The sequence below is a fragment of the Tympanuchus pallidicinctus genome, unplaced genomic scaffold, assembly GCF_026119805.1.
Source record: "Tympanuchus pallidicinctus isolate F22 unplaced genomic scaffold, pur_lepc_1.0 scaffold15, whole genome shotgun sequence".
In the NCBI taxonomy this organism is placed as follows: domain Eukaryota; kingdom Metazoa; phylum Chordata; class Aves; order Galliformes; family Phasianidae; genus Tympanuchus; species Tympanuchus pallidicinctus.
In genome coordinates this window covers 35,607,125-35,624,259 of record NW_026294669.1, presented here as the reverse complement: position 1 = coordinate 35,624,259, position 17,135 = coordinate 35,607,125, and positions in this window count along the sequence as shown.

Genomic DNA, 17,135 nt, shown 5'->3' with positions numbered 1-17,135 from the left:
CAAGTACAGCAAGTCCTTTCCTTCCCCTCCTGGCGGTGTGATCCAGGTTTCCGCGGTCAAGAACGTGTTCATGAAAATATGGACAGCACGAGTTGGAGGAGGAATCAGCCAGGAACTCTGATCTCTGATTCCACCTCCTGTTCTGTGAGGAGGAGGAAGGTGATCACCCTGTTCAGCTTGGCGGGGGGAGGTTGGGGTCTCCAGCAGCAGATGGAACGTAGAATCGTAGAACATCCTGAGTGGGAAGGGACCCCTAAGGATCATCAAGTCAAACGTGCTTGGGGAATGGGGATGCAGGTAATGTCCCTCTGTCCTGGCTCCATCAGGCCTTCCAACCACAGGGAACACGAGTCACCTCCCTGTCACAGGAAACAACACTGAGATGTGTCTTAAAATGACCTCTTGCTTAATGCCAGTACAAGGAATAAGCAGGGTGGGTTAGATTGTACCAGCAGGAAAGGATTTACGTAGCACAGGACATGAGAAAGTGGCACCTGAGACAACATGAGCCATGCACGGGAAGTCACTGCCATGTGCTTCGTGAGATCTAAAGAGAGAGGCTGAAGAAATGCAGACTTAAACACCTATTTGTGCTCAGACAACAGGCCCTCGGTTGAGAAAGTCCTCTGGGTAAAGCTTGCATCCCTCCACCAGGCAGGTGTAGTTAATTCTGAGCAGCAGAAAACCTGTGAGCACTGTGACTGAAAATTTCCCTGAGCCCCAGGGTCAAATGGAAGAGAAACAGAAATCCTTAATCAGTGGGGGTGATACATTCCCCTAAGGATGTCCCCCAAATTATTATCCCAAAGACTTCAGCCATGAGAAGCATTACCAACACCACCAGACTGCAGTCAGACCTCTAATTAATAGAGAAGTAGCAGTGCTAGGAGCCTATACTCCTAACAAAATTCACCTATGAACAGCTTTTTGGGCTTATTGTCCCAACAGAATGGGCTTGGACATCACTTACTGCTGAAACCAATGAGGTTTCATGGGGAGGCGAGGATGAATGAGTCCTTAGATGGGGAAAAGTAGAAATCAGTTGGAAAGAAAGAAAGATACATTTGTGCGTATGCATATATATATATGTATTTTTATATGGAAAATCTGACCCAGACCTGAACTTTTCTGGCATGGAAGCAACATTAAGGAGGAAATACAGCCCTGCCTGCAATTCCTCATTGTATCAGTGGGAGCAACGTTACTGGGTCCAGTAAATCTGCCAGATGGCAACAGGGGATGACATAGGAAGGTGGGACTCGCAGGAGGGTGCTGCTTTGCCCCTCCTCTGCCTTCCTTGTTAAGGAATGTTAATCTTCCCAGCTCCCAGAGTGCTCTGGGAGATCTGTTTGTACCAAAATCTTTAAGGTGCTTAGAGGCGCTTTTCCTTCCCTCTGTCCTAGAGTCATAGAACTATGGAATCATTCCAGTTGGAAAAGACCTCTCAGATCCCCAAATCCAACCCCATCCCACCCCACTTTGCCCACTGCCCACATCCCTTAGTGCCACATCCCCATGGTTTTGGAACATCTCCAGTGACAGTGACCCCACCATTCCCTGGGCAGCTGTGCCAGTGCTTTACTCCCCTTTCTGAGAAGAAATTGTTCCTAATATCCATCCTGTCAGCCTTGTTTTTTTAAGTAACCAGTACAGCACTGTCGGGTGAGGGATGGTCCCAGCTGGGTGTTGGCTGCCCTGAGCTTCTCAGTGCTTCTTGACACATCCAAGGAAAAGCCTTTTCAATAAATGCATCAACAACCAGAGAAAATAAAAGATTAGAAACCATCCGGCTGGCAGAGAACCCAGCTGGCTCCTTTGTCCTTGGACTTGTTTATTTTCCATCGCCGTCAAGATTGTCCTCGCTGCTCCATCACACCAGGAGGAACCACAGCGCAGTCCTTCCCCAACTGCTTTGCCTTCGGCATCCTGTCCTTCCTCTTCCTCCCAGTGAGCTCTGACGAATGGGCAGCTCTTCTGAAGAGGAGGGGAGGAGGAAAAAGCACTTCCCCAAGGGCTCGCTGTGATTCCTTGTGAGTGTTTACAGGATTCAAACTAGCAAAAATAAAGCCGGCCGCAGCCGTGCCAAGGAAATGATATCACGGGGCTGATGGAGTCCAGAGCTGCTCGGACAGATCTGTGAGAGATAAAAGGGGAAACTCTGATTACACCAGAGCCCCACCCCATCACCTTGAGAAGATATATGGAGTATTTCTGGGGGGAGGCTGCTTTGAGCTCCCACAACCAAGCAGAATGGCTGGCACTCTTCAGAGCACAGTGAATTGTTTTGGTGACCCAAGGGATAATTGTACACGCACACAAATGAGGAAAATATTGAACAGTTTGCTAGTGATGAAGTCAAGCAACCAACTACTCCGCTGCAGAGCTCTCTGCTTCCTCGTGTGCCTGCTGATAAAAGCTGTCCTCTGTGGTGGAGTCAGTAAGCAGGGATGCAGCTGGTGGGGAGCAGGGAAGAGCTCAGTGAGAAGTCCTGCTCCTGCTTTCCAGTGATTCCTCAAAGCTTGTGTGAGCAAGAAAAGCGTGCTGGGGGATGGAAGGACAGGGATGTACAAGCACAGCACTTTCTGGAAAGTGGTATCCTGAAGTAAAGACCTGTTCTTGTAAAAATATGAGAAGGAGATTTGCAGGCTCACTGCACTGCCTTCCTCCAGCCAGTGTGCTATCCTTGCTGGTGGTGCCATGGGGCTGCTCCTATCAGGTCCCCGTGCATTTTCTGGTGCCAGAGGAGTGCTGCACACATTGGAGAGCTCTCCCTCCCTACTACATTTTTACAGCTTGGTGAGTCCTGCAGTGAGAGCACTGCTTGCGTGACCTGAAATCATTATGCCATCTTGGATGGGGGACCATGGAGATCTGGGACCTCACTAAAACCAAAGTTGACTGCAATGAAGGAATGAATAAATTCATTACCATCCATGCATCTGTAGAGAAATCCTTCAGTCAGCTCTCTGTGATGTATTTGCAGCACTGTCTTCTGGAACCTGTAATCACAGAACAACGTAAGTCCAGTTTGGGTTTCATCATCCAGCTTTGTTCACCTTCCCTCAGTGGCCACTTCTGGGTATTGCTGTTGACCCAAGGGTGGCCTGTGAGGTATAGCAGTTTTACACAATAGGTTTTGGTGCTTGGTTTGAATCTTATTGCCTCCAGTGAAGATTTATCACAAGAGCACCCAGCTGGGAGCACAGGGCCTGTTGTGCTGGCTTCAGGCCAGGAGTGTGGGAAGCAACAACCCATGCTCCAAAGGAGCCAGAAGAGAGGAGGAAGGCAAGGGAATGAATGCAAGCCCTTTTCGTGTTGAACATTAGGAAATCTTCTCCAAAAGAGTGGTCAGCACTGGAACGGGCTGCCCAAGGAGGTGGTGGAGTCACAGCCCCTGGAGGTGTTCAAGACACGGTTAGATGTTGAACTGAGGGACATGGTTTAGGGGGAAATATTCGTGATAGGTGGACGGTTGGGCTGGATGATCTTGGAGGTCTTCTCCAACCTTGGTGATTCCAGGATTCTATTTTTCTATCTACAATAGCAGTGTTAGTAGAGTTTGGATCAGACACTGAAGTCATGAGCTCCTGTGTTCCCTCTTGCAACAAGATGTTCTGGGAGCTAAAGAGATGCCATGGGGAGCAGGGCATATCTCCCACCCCAGAGCAAAAGGCTCAGTACTCACGCGTACCAGAGCCACCTGTATTCATCAGCACAGAATCATAGATTTGCTTGAGTTGGAAGGGACCATTAAAGGTCATCTAATTCAACTGCCCTGCAATGAACAGGGACACCTACAGCTAGGCCAGGTTGCTCAGAGCCCAGTCCAGCATACTTGTGGTTGAGTTGAACCTGACTCAACAGCCACCAGAGAAAACATTGGTGTCCTTGCTCTGGTAACTCAAACTAATTGCTGGGAAATTACTGAGACTGGATGTAGTTCTGTCTCATCAGCACTGCACCACAGCTGCAATAGCAAGGAGGGAAGCCAGGATTGGGCAGGAAAAAGGGAGGCAGAGCAAAGAGTATCTCCAACAGCCTGGAGGGGTTATGACCTGCAGACTGTGACTTCCAGCCAGCGTTGAACTGGATATGACCATGCCCTGTAAGTATCAGCAGGTGTTTGTAGGGTCATAGTGGTGACCTCTGGCCCATGCCTGTGCTCTGTGGATGCTGTTAGGTGTAACCAGACCAGGTGGGGGACACAGGGAGCTAGCCGCCTATAGCTCCTCAGTAAACCCTTTCCTTGCTATGGCAATTAGGAAGGCTCAGCTGGACCTTTGCAGGGGTTGTGAATTGAAAGAAACCCAAAGGGGTTTCTTTCCCCAGTTGTTATTACTGTGGTATCTAAGCTGGAAAGCCAGTACCACACCACTCTTCTCTGGAGAACAGGCTCAATGGCCCACATGTCTCCTCCATTTGCTGCCTCCTTCAGCACTGTACTGATGTTGTGGGTGACGGGGAAATCCTTATGTGAATGCTGTGATGCACTATGCACTGCAGTTAGCCTGAGCCTGGCCTATCTGGAGGCCTACCCAAGCATCAGGCAGACACAGAGCTTCCCAGTGCTCTGATGTCCATGATTCCCAGGAAAACACACAAGAGGAAATCGGTTATGAAGCCAAGTGGGGCTGTGGTAGTGTCCAGGAGGTGTGGAAGAGCACATTGTAATGGCTCACTAATACCTCATTTCATCATTAATACCATCCGAAGGCCACAAGTGGGGTACCTGATTGGTCTGAGAGGGATGCACTCACAGGCAGCGTTGCTGAGCTGCACTCTAAGCTGTGAGCCAGCAGAGTGGATGTGGGGAGTCACATCACAGAATCCTGCAGCTTCTTTTCTTGTCTTCTGAAAACCAACACTTTGCCTTCTGTTTTATCCCTCGGATTCTATGATTGGCTATTAGGCCTTAAACGTGCCTTGCCCCTGCCCCTGGTCCCCATTCCTGTCTCAAGCCTGTAAGATTGTGAGGTTTCAATTTTACTCATGGGCTGAACAAATTCAGATATGTGGCCGAAAGCCTGGAGAAGAAAGATGCTGTTAATTTGATGATCTGGCTTCAGTTTCTGATGCTGTCAGCTGCTCAGAGAATTAAAAATGAGTGGATGAGAGTAGAGCTGAGATGGGATGATAAACATCAAGCCAGTACCCCCCTTAGTTTCTCCCCTGTCACCCAGAGAGATGTTTTAGAGTTGATGGGAATCATTGCTAAGCAAACGTGTGTGTGCATGCCTATAGATGTGACCATCACACGAAAACAGAAGGGAGGGAGCTCCCCGCCATTCAGGAACTGAATGGACAGTCTAGGTCTTAACATGGGGTCTGTGGCTTTGTTTTCTCATTGGTAACCTTTTAGATGAGTCCCTGAAATTTCTGCTTATCCAGCCTGGGTCAGAGCCTTCCAGCCTCCACCAAGGACATGGTGGTCTTGTTTCATTGCTCTAGGAGAAAGGACAAAGCAAGAAGGGAGGCTGAAAGCCTCACCTCTGCCTGTCCTTTCTTCAGCTACCAGTCTTTGTGCCCGTGGGAATCAGACATGCAAACAAGGAGATTGTAGCACTCTAGAAATGGGGTTGGACTGAAGAAACCCCAACTGTGCTCCCCATGCATCCTTGCACATTTCAGCCTCTGAAGCAAGTCCCAATGTCTGATGTCCATGCATCTATCCAGATCACCCACAGCTTATTTCTTATGTATGACACAGAAGGAAACTACAAAGGGCTGACAAATGGAGCCTCGAGAGCCCCAGCCTTTCCATGTTGTCCCTTTGAAATCACCCAGTCCTTGGGGGCTGCTATGCCAGCCCTTCTTGGGAACATCCTGAGCTCCTTCCCAATGGCCACACAAGCCCTGACCTTTCTCCCAGCACTGCACACAGATCTGGGGACAGTCTTGGTTGCCTGAGATTCCTCTCTCTCTTTTTTTTTTTTTTTTTCCCTTTGGAAGTTGGGTAGTTTCCAACGTGAGTCACTGTCCGCCTCTTCTCCATAATTAGTGCACTGGGAGTTGCAAGTATGACTTTGGTGTAGTCTACAAGAATTAATCAAAGTGTATCTTACACATTTAAATGCAGTAAAACCATCATCCGGCCAAATCCCTCCTGACTGACACAGCCCCTAGCCCCAGTCCTCTCTCACTCTACTCCTGCCTCTTTTTTTCTTTCTCCTTTCTCCTTCCCTCTTAGCACTGTTTCCCACAAATGCTTACAACCTCTTTTCCCCTTAACTTTAGCAATGCCCTTCTCACGGCAGTTTGTTTTTTTTGCGATTGTTGCAGCCCATTTCCTTGTGTCATGAACATCTCACTAAGGTCGGGCATTGGGAAGTTGGTGCTTTGGGCTTTGCTCTGTTTGTTTGCTTCACGGGCTTTTGACATCTTAAATATGAGAACAATATTACCATTTGACAATAGGAATAGAAACAAGTGACCCGCCCTACCACTTCTTTCAAATCCTCATTAAAGCCTCTCCATTTCTAATTGATTTCAGGAGCGACTGAACTTTTTACGGATCAAAAAAAATCCCCTGTGATTTGGGATTTTTGCCCTCTTTAGCCATCTTTTTGGGTAATAGTCATATGGGTGGAATAGCTCCATTGCTCTGCTGATGTAAGCTTTGTGCGTGGTCAAGACCTTCTCCAAAGCACTGGCAGTGAGTGCTGATAGAGAAGTCCACTCCCCAGCCTGCTCACACTGGGCTCAGAAGTGGGATTCTCCATGGTTCATGTGGTCAATCCTTTAATCCAATCTTGCAGCCATTTTCTTGGGCTGTTCTTGGTGGGGGAAATGACACCACACTCTGGTGGCCCTTTAAAAAAGCAATGGGGAAAGTCATGAACAGACCTTAACCAACCGCTCTTCTCTCCCTGCTCACTACAGCTGGGGAGGTCAGGCAAAACGTTACTTACTATGGTTGTCTGCTGTCGTGGGCTGGGACCTCACCTTGAAAAGGCAGAAAGCTGCTAGTCAGAGGGAAGCTCCTGTCACCCACTCCTCATCTGTAAGAACTGCACTCTCTGTGTTAAGGCAGTGACTATGTCAGAAACGTGTCGAAACAGAATACGTGTTTTATTTCATGCCGAGAGTCGTGCCACTGGGATAAAAGGCACTCTGCAAGAGGTTCATCATCAGCCTTTGGAAGTACAGGTAGGAAAGTTGAGAGCTCATAGTGGGCTGATTTCCATTAAGTACTCTCCTTGAAACTAAGAAATGTTTCTTTCCTGGAAGTGGGGTAGAGATTCCCTTGTCCTTTGACACCCATCTGTGCCATCGTTTGAATTCCTCCCAGGTGACTTGCAAGTTCTTAAAGACAAACATGAAACTAGGAGTGTGGGATTGTGTTGCATTCTCTCTCTTCATTTACCTACCTCTGTTTACAGCTCTCAAGATAAATATGAAAAAATGTATGAGAAACAGCTGACTTGCTGGATCGTGAAATTTCAAAATGTTGAAATGTTGATTTGGGGAGAACTGAAAAAGGAAATGGAAATTTCTGGCCAACCAAAGAGAAAAAGGCATAACTTTTGGTCATGCATGATATGTAAGCCTCAAATTAAATACCTTGCTTGGACACTGAATGCTCTGTATTGTAAAACTTTAAAAAAAAAAAAAAAAATAGTAATCAAAATCCTTTGTGAGCTTTAATTTAGAAAGGCTTGAAGTTTGCTGACTTTATTTGCCAAATTTTGTTGTGAAAACCCACCACTCAGCTAAAGCACTGCAAACTGCTTTTCTTTGAAACATCCATTTGAAAAATATCACCCAGCTCTACTGAATCTGGCTTTTTATGGCCTCCCCAAGCTCCAGCCAGCGATCCCAGAATAATTATCTTCTAGCTGCAATCTGGGAGCTCTACATCTGCAAGCCAAATTTCACCTGTAGGTGACTGTCAATAAAGCTGGGAACTGAATTTGAGAATCTAGGAGTTAATGAAGAGGAAGATTTTTTTGGCACCCATTTGGGAAAAAAAGTTCAGCACAGGCCCATAGCATGTACTGAGATGCAAGTGTGCGCATAACTCCTATTTGGCACATGCTTGAAGTGCTTTCCTGAGTCGAGGCCTTCAATTTCAACCTCCTAAAAAGTTTTGGCAAACCTTGAAATGTGCTTAAAGATGAGAAATGAAAACACGTCGTCGTTGGCAATAACCTTTCAGTTTTGAGGGATGTTCATTTTATAGGTCAAAGACATATGGGAAAAATTCGTACATTTCCCAAATAACAACGCATAGCGTAGGGAACAGTTTAATACGAAACAGCAACATGGGGTTGGGTCATTAATGAATCTTGGATGCAGTCATCCACACGCTGTGAAATCCAGCTGAAATGAAGCACTGGTTCAGGATGGATGCCACACACCCTGGTGTGCTCTGATCAACAGATATGCTCCCACTTGCACCCACGGGCTGGTGGTCCAACTTGTGACCACCAGCACCGTGCAAACATGGGATATCCACGTGCTGGGGCTGAGTGCTGGCCACCTTGCGTGTCCCTCACACCATGTCCAAGGAGGCCCCCAGTGGCCAACTCTTCCTGGTCCAAGATCTAGAGCTCTTCCAGAACCATCCTGGCAGCGTCTGTGAGTGGGAAGTGACACTGCTACAAGGGCTTTGCAAAGGCCTTGGCAGCACGAACTCGGGGGAAGCCAAAAACATGATAAGGGTGGACAGGCGTAGCGTGTGTGTGGGAGGTGCAAGGTCGGCGCGGAGACATGGCTGCCTCCTCTGAGGAGAGGGAGGCTGAGCAGCGCCTGGACAGGGTCTTAGCAGCCTTCCTCCCCCTCCCTGTGAGAACCAGGCTCATCCCCCTTCTCATCCAGGAAGGAGATGGGGCACGTTTCTCTTCATCACAGCGGATGGGGTTTTGGAAGGAGCCCATTGGAGTTCAGCACTCTATTCCGAAAGATAACAGGAACGTCCCAGCCAGCGGGACTTGGCTTGGAATTTGGACTGTACAAAGGAAACCCCAGCCTCATGATTCGTTATCCCCTCGCTCGTCATTTGGCTCTGTTTCAGATTCAGCCTGTAAAAGGCAGAGGAGAGATTACATGAAGGAGCTTGATTGCACGTCCACTGCATCAGTTGACCCCATTGTGGCAGGGCCCCATGGACCCTTTATTTTTATCCGGGCTCAGATTGCTTTTCAGTTTTGCAAGAGAGTTGGAGTCTGGGGACTGTGTGACTTCCAGGACAGGATGCAAAGCTCAGAGCAAAGAACCCACCCTGTGCCATTAGCCAAAATCCACAGCTTGATTTTCCTTCAGGTTCACAAGTAAATTTGTGCCATTAGATCAGACAGTCCTGAAGATCCTGTAGGGGCTGATACATTCATCTGTGGATTCCAGCCTCATTTCTAAACAAGGAGGTTTGAGTTAAGCCACAGTGAGTATAACACACGCTGCTTCATTTTGGCTTCTGAGACTTCTGAGCGTAGCAAAGATCTTAATCTCAACTGCTGTTGCTTTCATTAGAGCATCATATGGGAGAATTCCCTCTGAAGACCTGCTGTCAGCACCTGGAGATGTTGCAGGGTAGATAAGGTGCAGGTGACATATGCTTTTGCTGTTATTATATTTATTCAACCTGCTGGAGGGAGCAGCATGGTCCCATGTAAGCCCATCAATATCACGAGGAGGAAAAATAGGCTGAGACCCTGACTCGGACAATACCAAATTTGTTCTTCTCTATGTCCTTCCTCCCACTTCTCATTGCAGCTGTATCCACACGATGGCACTAACCTGCAGGCACTATCCTCCATGCTGAGCTAGGCTGGGGAGATGTAGATAGGCTAGTCAGGAGAAAGTCTCCTCAAAAGCTCTGAACAGAACAAAGGCCAAGTGGGGTGGAAAAGCAGAGCCAGCTGAGCTGGATATCGCTCCCTCTGCTTCCACTGGTTGGTAGTTGCACACATTCATTCCTGGTTGAGGGGGAGCTACAAGTAACACCATTAGCAAATTCATCACGTGTTGCAGTGGGCAAATATTCACATTGATTACATCTCACCAGGGCATAGTTAAAAATCTTGGGCTCCGCAGGAACTGCGGAACTGCTGAGCAGTCATCCACAGCAATCTGCTCCCTGGCTGGGCTGATGCTGAAAGATGTGTGCTCTTTGCTTGAAATTATCAGGGGACTTCAGAGGATAATGACCCTGTGGCTCAGAAATCCCTCTCTGTTGATTTGTTTTAATGTGGCTGCTAGGAGCTGTGAGGAGAAGCAGTCCGGGCAGCAGGTTTTTCTTGGCCTGGAGTGTATCTCCTTGGTTCTTCCAACACTTTCAGGAGCAGCAAAGCAACATGTCCTGGCAAGAGCTGTGCCATGGGGGTCCCTTCACCCCAGATCCAGCTTCCCTTGCAATAGGAAGGACACAGAAAAGCAAGCACTGTAAAACATCTCTGCTGGGATGGTTGAAAATATGCAGCAAGAGAGCCTGGGATCCTTGTAAAGCAGTAGGAAGGCTGAATGCTTTGGGAGTCTCAAAGGTGTCCGCAGCAGCAGAGGGGAAACTTTTCAACACAAGCCCCATTCCTCTCCTGGACGTGCCATTTCCCAAAGAGAAACTCTGCACGTTGGCTCATGGGGGTTCGATTTGATTTCTGCTTTAGCTGGAGTTTGGGGATGACTGCAAGTAGCAAACCTGAAAGCCAGCTGCATGTTCCGCTTTTCCCTTGTTTTCTCTTCAAAGTGAAGCAAGCACGATCATTTCTGACAGCGGTAGGTTTTGCTGGGGTTTGGTTTTGCACATTCCAGGCCCGAGGGTGTCAAGCAGGGAGCTGATGCTGTGGGAATATCGGTGGCAGAGCCATTAAAGCCAGGCAGCAGGACTGCTGATCAGGCAAGAAAGGGCCGTGAGGTTACAAGGCTGGCCTGGGGCCATGTGTCACATCTCTGCCACCTTTGTTCCTCCAGCAATGCTGACTGGTACTCTGTAAGTGGAAGCATGGGGCAGGATGCTGAGAAATAGCCAGAACCCCAAATAGCTTGGGACATGGAGTAATAAGGAGCTGCCCTCTGCTTTGGGAGAGTGAAATATCCCTCTTGTTAGAGGGACTGTGAAGACAGAAAGTCCACTCAGGGGTACTAAATGAAAATTTATGAGCCGAGCTCTTTGAGGAGGAAGGTAGAGAGAGGCAATGGTTTTGTTTAGAAGTGAAACCACTGGCTTCAAGCCTGACCTTTGGCTCCTTGTGACCCCAATACTAATGAAGGAGAAAGGGCCTGGTCGTATAAACATGTCACAGCATGAGGTTCACTGGGGTGAGATCTGATTACAGCCCAGCAGAGCCCTAACACAAGTAACTGTTCCCACTATGTGATGCTGCACTGAGGCTGGATTCCCCAGTCTCTGCCCTGAGCATTACCTTGTGTGGGACAGAAACTCCTGCACTGCAAGCTGGAGGGTAGGGCAGGGACAAATCTGCTGAGGATTTCACTCTTGGTGACCTCAGGTGTGAGGAGTGAGAGCTCTGCATTTCTGGAGGACATTTTAGGGACTTCTTGCTTAGCCCATGGGTGGCAGGAAAAAAGAGTTTTTAATAGCATATGATATCTTTTCAGTGCTTTAGTGGGAACGCATTGATCCTGTGGTGTTTGCAACAGAACTGTTGGCATTTGGATGTTTTCTCTCTGAAAAATAAATAAAAACTCAGAAAAAAAAAAAAAAGAAAAAAAACCCACCAGGATTTAATTTGATTTTAATGTGAGGTTTAAAATCATAGTTTCGCAAAGGCATTGCTGAAGTAAAAGAACAGTGAGCTTAGTGTGAATGAAAGTCTAACCTGAAAGCAGCACTCAATACATGGAAAATGGATCTGAGGCAAATGCCTATCCCTCTCCTCGATGATGTACTCATGTGCTGTCTATAAGAACAAGCATGTCTTTGCTTACCTTCCTTTCTGCACCGTGTGCTAGCCTTGTTCTTCCTCTGCACCTCCTTCTTGCACAGTTCCTTTCCTTGTGGCTGAGGAAGGCAGTGCTCATCCAGCACTGATCAGATAGATATGGAGGAAAGGCTCAGCCCTCCTGGATCCTAGGGCTGCTGCCTCTTCCCTGTGAAGTGATGGATGGGCACCAGGCTGTGTTAGCCCAGGGGATCAGAGGAGGCTGTAGACAAAGGGCTGCTGATGAGACAAGGATGCCCCATTGCAACAGCAGGTCACCAAAGCACAAGACCAAACCCTGATGCAAGTGGGTCACATTGGTTCTTTTGGCCACCGCATCTCCCCAGCTGTGGCAGTGTGCCCAGAGCTGTGCTGGGGCAGCAGCACAATCGCCAGATGTGGCTGACCAGCAATGGGTGTAGATGGCTTGATGCAAACCCATCACTGCCGGGTAATGGGTCATGGGGACACCTGTATGTGGGGACAGCAAGACAGGTGATTGCTCTCATGTCTTGCTCTCTAAACCCTTCATCACAAATACTGCCAATTTTTAGGTCATTTTCTAGTAGTTATATAGACCTTAAGGTTGTGACTGAAGAATGGCTGAGGTGGGCCATGACTCAGGCTTGGCCTGGATGCGGTGGATGTGTGGCCAGCTCTATGAATGGGCTCTACAGCTCTAGTGAGAGCCTCACCAGTGAGAAGGGTTGTACTTGTGGTGCTCCCTGCCCAGTGTTTTGGGTCCATCAGCCCACCAGGACTTGATGTCCTGATAGGCACTGCTGGGAGAGAGAGCCTCACACAGCCTCTGCTGAGAGCCCAGAGCAGGGAAGAACAGAAAGGAACTCAGCCAGCTCCTCGTGCCAGCTGAGAAAGCAAAGGCTGTCAGAAGATGAGCAGCCAAGGTCCAAAATGGGCCATGCAGGTGCTAAAGCTGCGTCCTGGTGTGAGAACCAGGCGGGCTGGGGGACCATGGTGTGTGTGTCCCCATCTCCCATGGCGTGCTGCAAGCCACTGCCTCGCACATCTTCAAGGCTGTGCCAGTTGGGCTGTCGCCCAGATCCTGCTGAGTTTCCACCAGATCACTAATTTGGGAAAGAAAGCTGCAGTCTGGCAGGCTGCTATTGAAAGAGGTTTCTGAAATAAGGGATATTAGGAAATATCATTATATATCTTGCGGCCATGTGCTAAGCAGGAATGGTTTTTCAAATAACTACCCGGACAACTCGAAAGACGTGATGAACTGCAAATGACCCACAGAGCCCATTGTTTGTACGAGCTGGTGAAAAAGCCACGCTGAATGAGGCAGGGCTGTCAGGCCATGTCTGAAAACAATGCTGCTTGAGGAGGTGGTGAGCAAAGGGGGGGAGGAGGCCCTTGCACTCTATGACCTGCTGGGGTGTCTCAGGCAACAAGCTGCAAAGCAGAGCAAAGCCACAAAGTCCCCAGCCTCAAACTGCCTTCACGTGAGAGCAGGTTTGCAACGGTGCGCCAAGCCAAGCTCCGAGTGGGCATGCCAGCATCCCAGAGGCTCAACTGGGAGCACATGCTTCAGCCCCATTCATCATCCAGGCTGAAGTACGGGTGAGGGAGGCTAACCCTTCGGTAAGTGTCGGCCGTAGGAAATGTGACTTATCTTAAAGAAATGAATCATGTTTCAGCAAATGCTTCCTGCAGAAATATTTTTCTCACAAACTTTGTTTCGGGTTTTGGCAGATCTGGAGCTGCTGGCGTTAGCAAAAGCAGTCCCTCCCACCCACTGTTCTCTGGGCTTGAATAGGAATTAAGGAATAAAGGCAGAGGGTATGTGGAAGGCTAAACGCATCACCACTTTTTCTCTGTGCAGCAGCAGGATATGCAGCTTAAAGGCAAATATCAAAGATCCCCAGGTAAAGTCAAGGGGAGTTGTATGCTTGGCTGTGCTGGGCACTCAGCTTGCAAATCTGCCTTTATGGCCTTGTAAAAATTCCTGTCAGGTGCTGATGTTTGTAGGAAATCAATTTCCAGCTCCACTACTATCCTGAAAGCATTCTGGTAGGGGTGGCAAGGCAAATCTCCTGGTCTCATTTCATAAAAATGTGGTTTATTAAAAGAAGAGGAGAGGAGAGGAGAGGAGAGGAGAGGAGAGGAGAGGAGAGGAAGCTATTAAAGCTCTATATTTACGTGCAAATAAATCGTTAGCGCTTCCTTTCCTTCTGCAAAAGCTTTGACAGTGTTCTTGTCTGCCTGCAGGGAGAGAGCGCAGCTTACAGATGTCCTTTGGGACCACGGTTTAGGAGGGGAGGGAGGAAAAAGTCCGTCTTGGTTCTGGAGAACCTCAGACATTTTCTTCCCAGTGTCAGAGAATTTTTCATGGGAAGGCAATTTCATTGCCCTGCCTGCTAGGCTAACTCCACTCACTTTAAAATAGACCCATAGACCCACAGGGGAATAAGGACTTTAAAAGATCCATTTGCTCCCAGTCATTTTACGCAACAACCCAAGCTGAAGTGAAAGATCTTTATTTAAATATGAATTAAGCTCCAACCTTACCCTTTAGTGCGTTATTTTCCTTTGAGGTTTACTTTGATACTGTTTCAAAGTCTTGAAGCTAACAAAACGCTGGCCGATATTTAAAGTGACAGGAGAGTTCTGGAAAAAGATTTAGGAGGCAACTAAAGTCTCTCAGCGCAAGACTCTGCAACAAGACAGGAAATCATAAAAGGGCTGAGTGCACTTCACCATGTTCAAAACAAATTTTGAGACTACAAAGGCAAGTGGAGTGGCATCGAAACCACAAAAAGCATCAAAACACAGCTGAAAACTCTACATCAGCTTGAATTATTGCATTAAAACATGGATGAAATGCTGGTAGCGGGTCGTGCTTGCTTCTCATTGGGGCTTAGGAGAGCAGCTATGGTTACTGATTCGGTGCTAGAGGTGGGAGGAAGTGTTAAAAGTCATCTCCAAAACCTCATGATATTTAAGCACATTGTGAAGACAGCATGTCTAAGTGATGAAGGTGAAGAAATGGGCTGTATGAGAGGGTCCTCTTCTGTGCTTGACCTCTCCTTTTGCCTTCCGTGGTTTCTGGCAGTCCATCTGATGCAGAAGCAGCTTCTGGAAAGGGGGTTTTCTGCCTGAAGAAGATGAAGAAGTTCCCCCAGGGAGGGGTTTCCTCCTCCCAATCGTGCCAGTACTGCAATATGAGTTATACGGAATAGGGATCATGGAATCATAGAATCATGGAACCAGAGAATGGCTTGGGTTGGAAGGGACCTTAAGGACCACCCAGTTTCAACCCCTACTACAGGCTGGTTGCCTCCCACCAGATCAGCCTGCCCAGGGCCCCATGTAACCTGGCCTTGAAGATGGGATGACCAATTGTGATGCATTGTTCCCCACACCTGGCTGGGCTACGTTAGTGACGATGCTCTCCCATGGGGACACACCAGCATCATGGTGGCCTTTGCATTCCCATGTGGTCGATGAACTGCCAAAGGGACAACAGCCTGCCTGTGCCACTTGGGGATTGATCTTCTCAAGGTCAGATGTTTGGATGATGGAGATGAGCTGGGCAGGTCTCACTGGGGTAAATATTTGATTGCAGTGCGTGCACACAGAGAGAAAATTGAAGGTCTTGAGGATGACTTCAATTTTTCTCTTAATCAGGGATGCAGTGTGGCTTCTCAGAGGTTAGAAAGCGAGTTTCAGTGCCTGTAGAAGGCATTGCCAAGTCCCAGTGGGAAGACAGTGAGTTTCTCCTTGGTGACATGCAATATTAGCTCTGGCAAAGTTCTCAGGCACTTCACATTTCTTGTAAGTTCTGCATCCAAGTTTTATCTTCGTTTAACCCCAAAAAAGGCCCTGTCGCTGTGCTTCAAAGCAGCCCTTCTTCTCCCTTGCAGAAGTGAATAGGAGCGTATTTTTATCCTGATCTTACAGCTGGCTTTGTATGGATGCATCTGAAACCTCAAGGGCTCTCTCTTCTCCCAGTCATGTTGTGTGTTGCTCTAGCTGAAGTCTCTGCCAAGATGGTGCTAACCATCGCAGACCGACTACCTCTTGTAGCCATCATCTTTTAAGGGGAGTTGAATTCTCATCCCATAGATGGTGCCTGGGTGGTCCCAGCCAAGCAAGGACTCCCAAGTTTGCAAACTATCCCTGGGAAGATTTGCCAGCACTTTTCCCTCCCTGGCTCCTCCTTGCTGTCAGCGGCTGCGTGAAAATGGGTGGCCTGGGGGGGAGGCCATAGAGAGGAGGGATCCCAAGGGGGAACTCTGAGCTTGGATTTGTTTGGGGTTTTTGTTGTTATTGTTGTAGTTGTTCATTTGGCCTGGAGCTCTAGCTGTAAAGTGGCTGTGAATGGCAGATGAAAACTTTTTCCCTTTTGCAAATGGGAGCTTTGGCAACTCCTAGCTGATCTGGTACTGAGTTAAACACCCACACTCCTTGCATCAGGACCTCATGTGTGCCGAGATCAGCCAGGCCCTGTAGATTCGGAGGAGTCCCTGTTTTGACTATCTGTTCTGTGTGGCTGAACCTGGTGCCTTAGGGGTTGTGGTTTCATTCCCTTTTGCATAGGAGAGTTTGTTCCTGCCCTCAGTCTCTCACAGAGCTGTGGGGTTTCATGGGCGGATGGGATTGTGAAGGACAAAGTCAGTCACAGTCTGACGAGCGGGGTGCCCTATTGAAAAAGCTGCTACATATTCAAAGGCAAAAAACAAACAAACAAAAAAACACAAGACAAAAACTAAATAAATCTTCATGTGCTGTACATGACAACACAGCTGCAGTTGTAGGATCTGGATTTTACCTTGTCTTTGGCTGCTTCCTATCAGCCCCATGGTGCTGATTATGGGCTGCAGCTTGTAAAAGAGAAACTCATCTTTTCAGCAGTTGATTGAGACATGTGTCTCTTTATCCATCAATTCAAACGTCTCCTGGTTGAAATGTGATATTCAGAGAGTTTGCAGCTCTCAAATTAGCTTGATACGTTGGTGCTGAAACCTCTCATCGGAGCCTCACAGCACTGTTGTTTTTTTGTCTGACAAGAATCATAGAATCATTTATGTTGGGAAAGACCAAGTTCATCTAGTCCCAGTCCCAGTTCATCTAGTTCAATTGTCCGTCACCACCGTGCCCACCAAACCATGTCCCTAAGTGCCACATCTCCTGGGGAGGTTGAGGTTGGTTATTAGGAGAAATTGCTGAGAAGGGGTGGCAGTGCAGTGGGACAGGCTGCACGGGGACGTGGTGGAGTCACCATCCCTGGAGGCT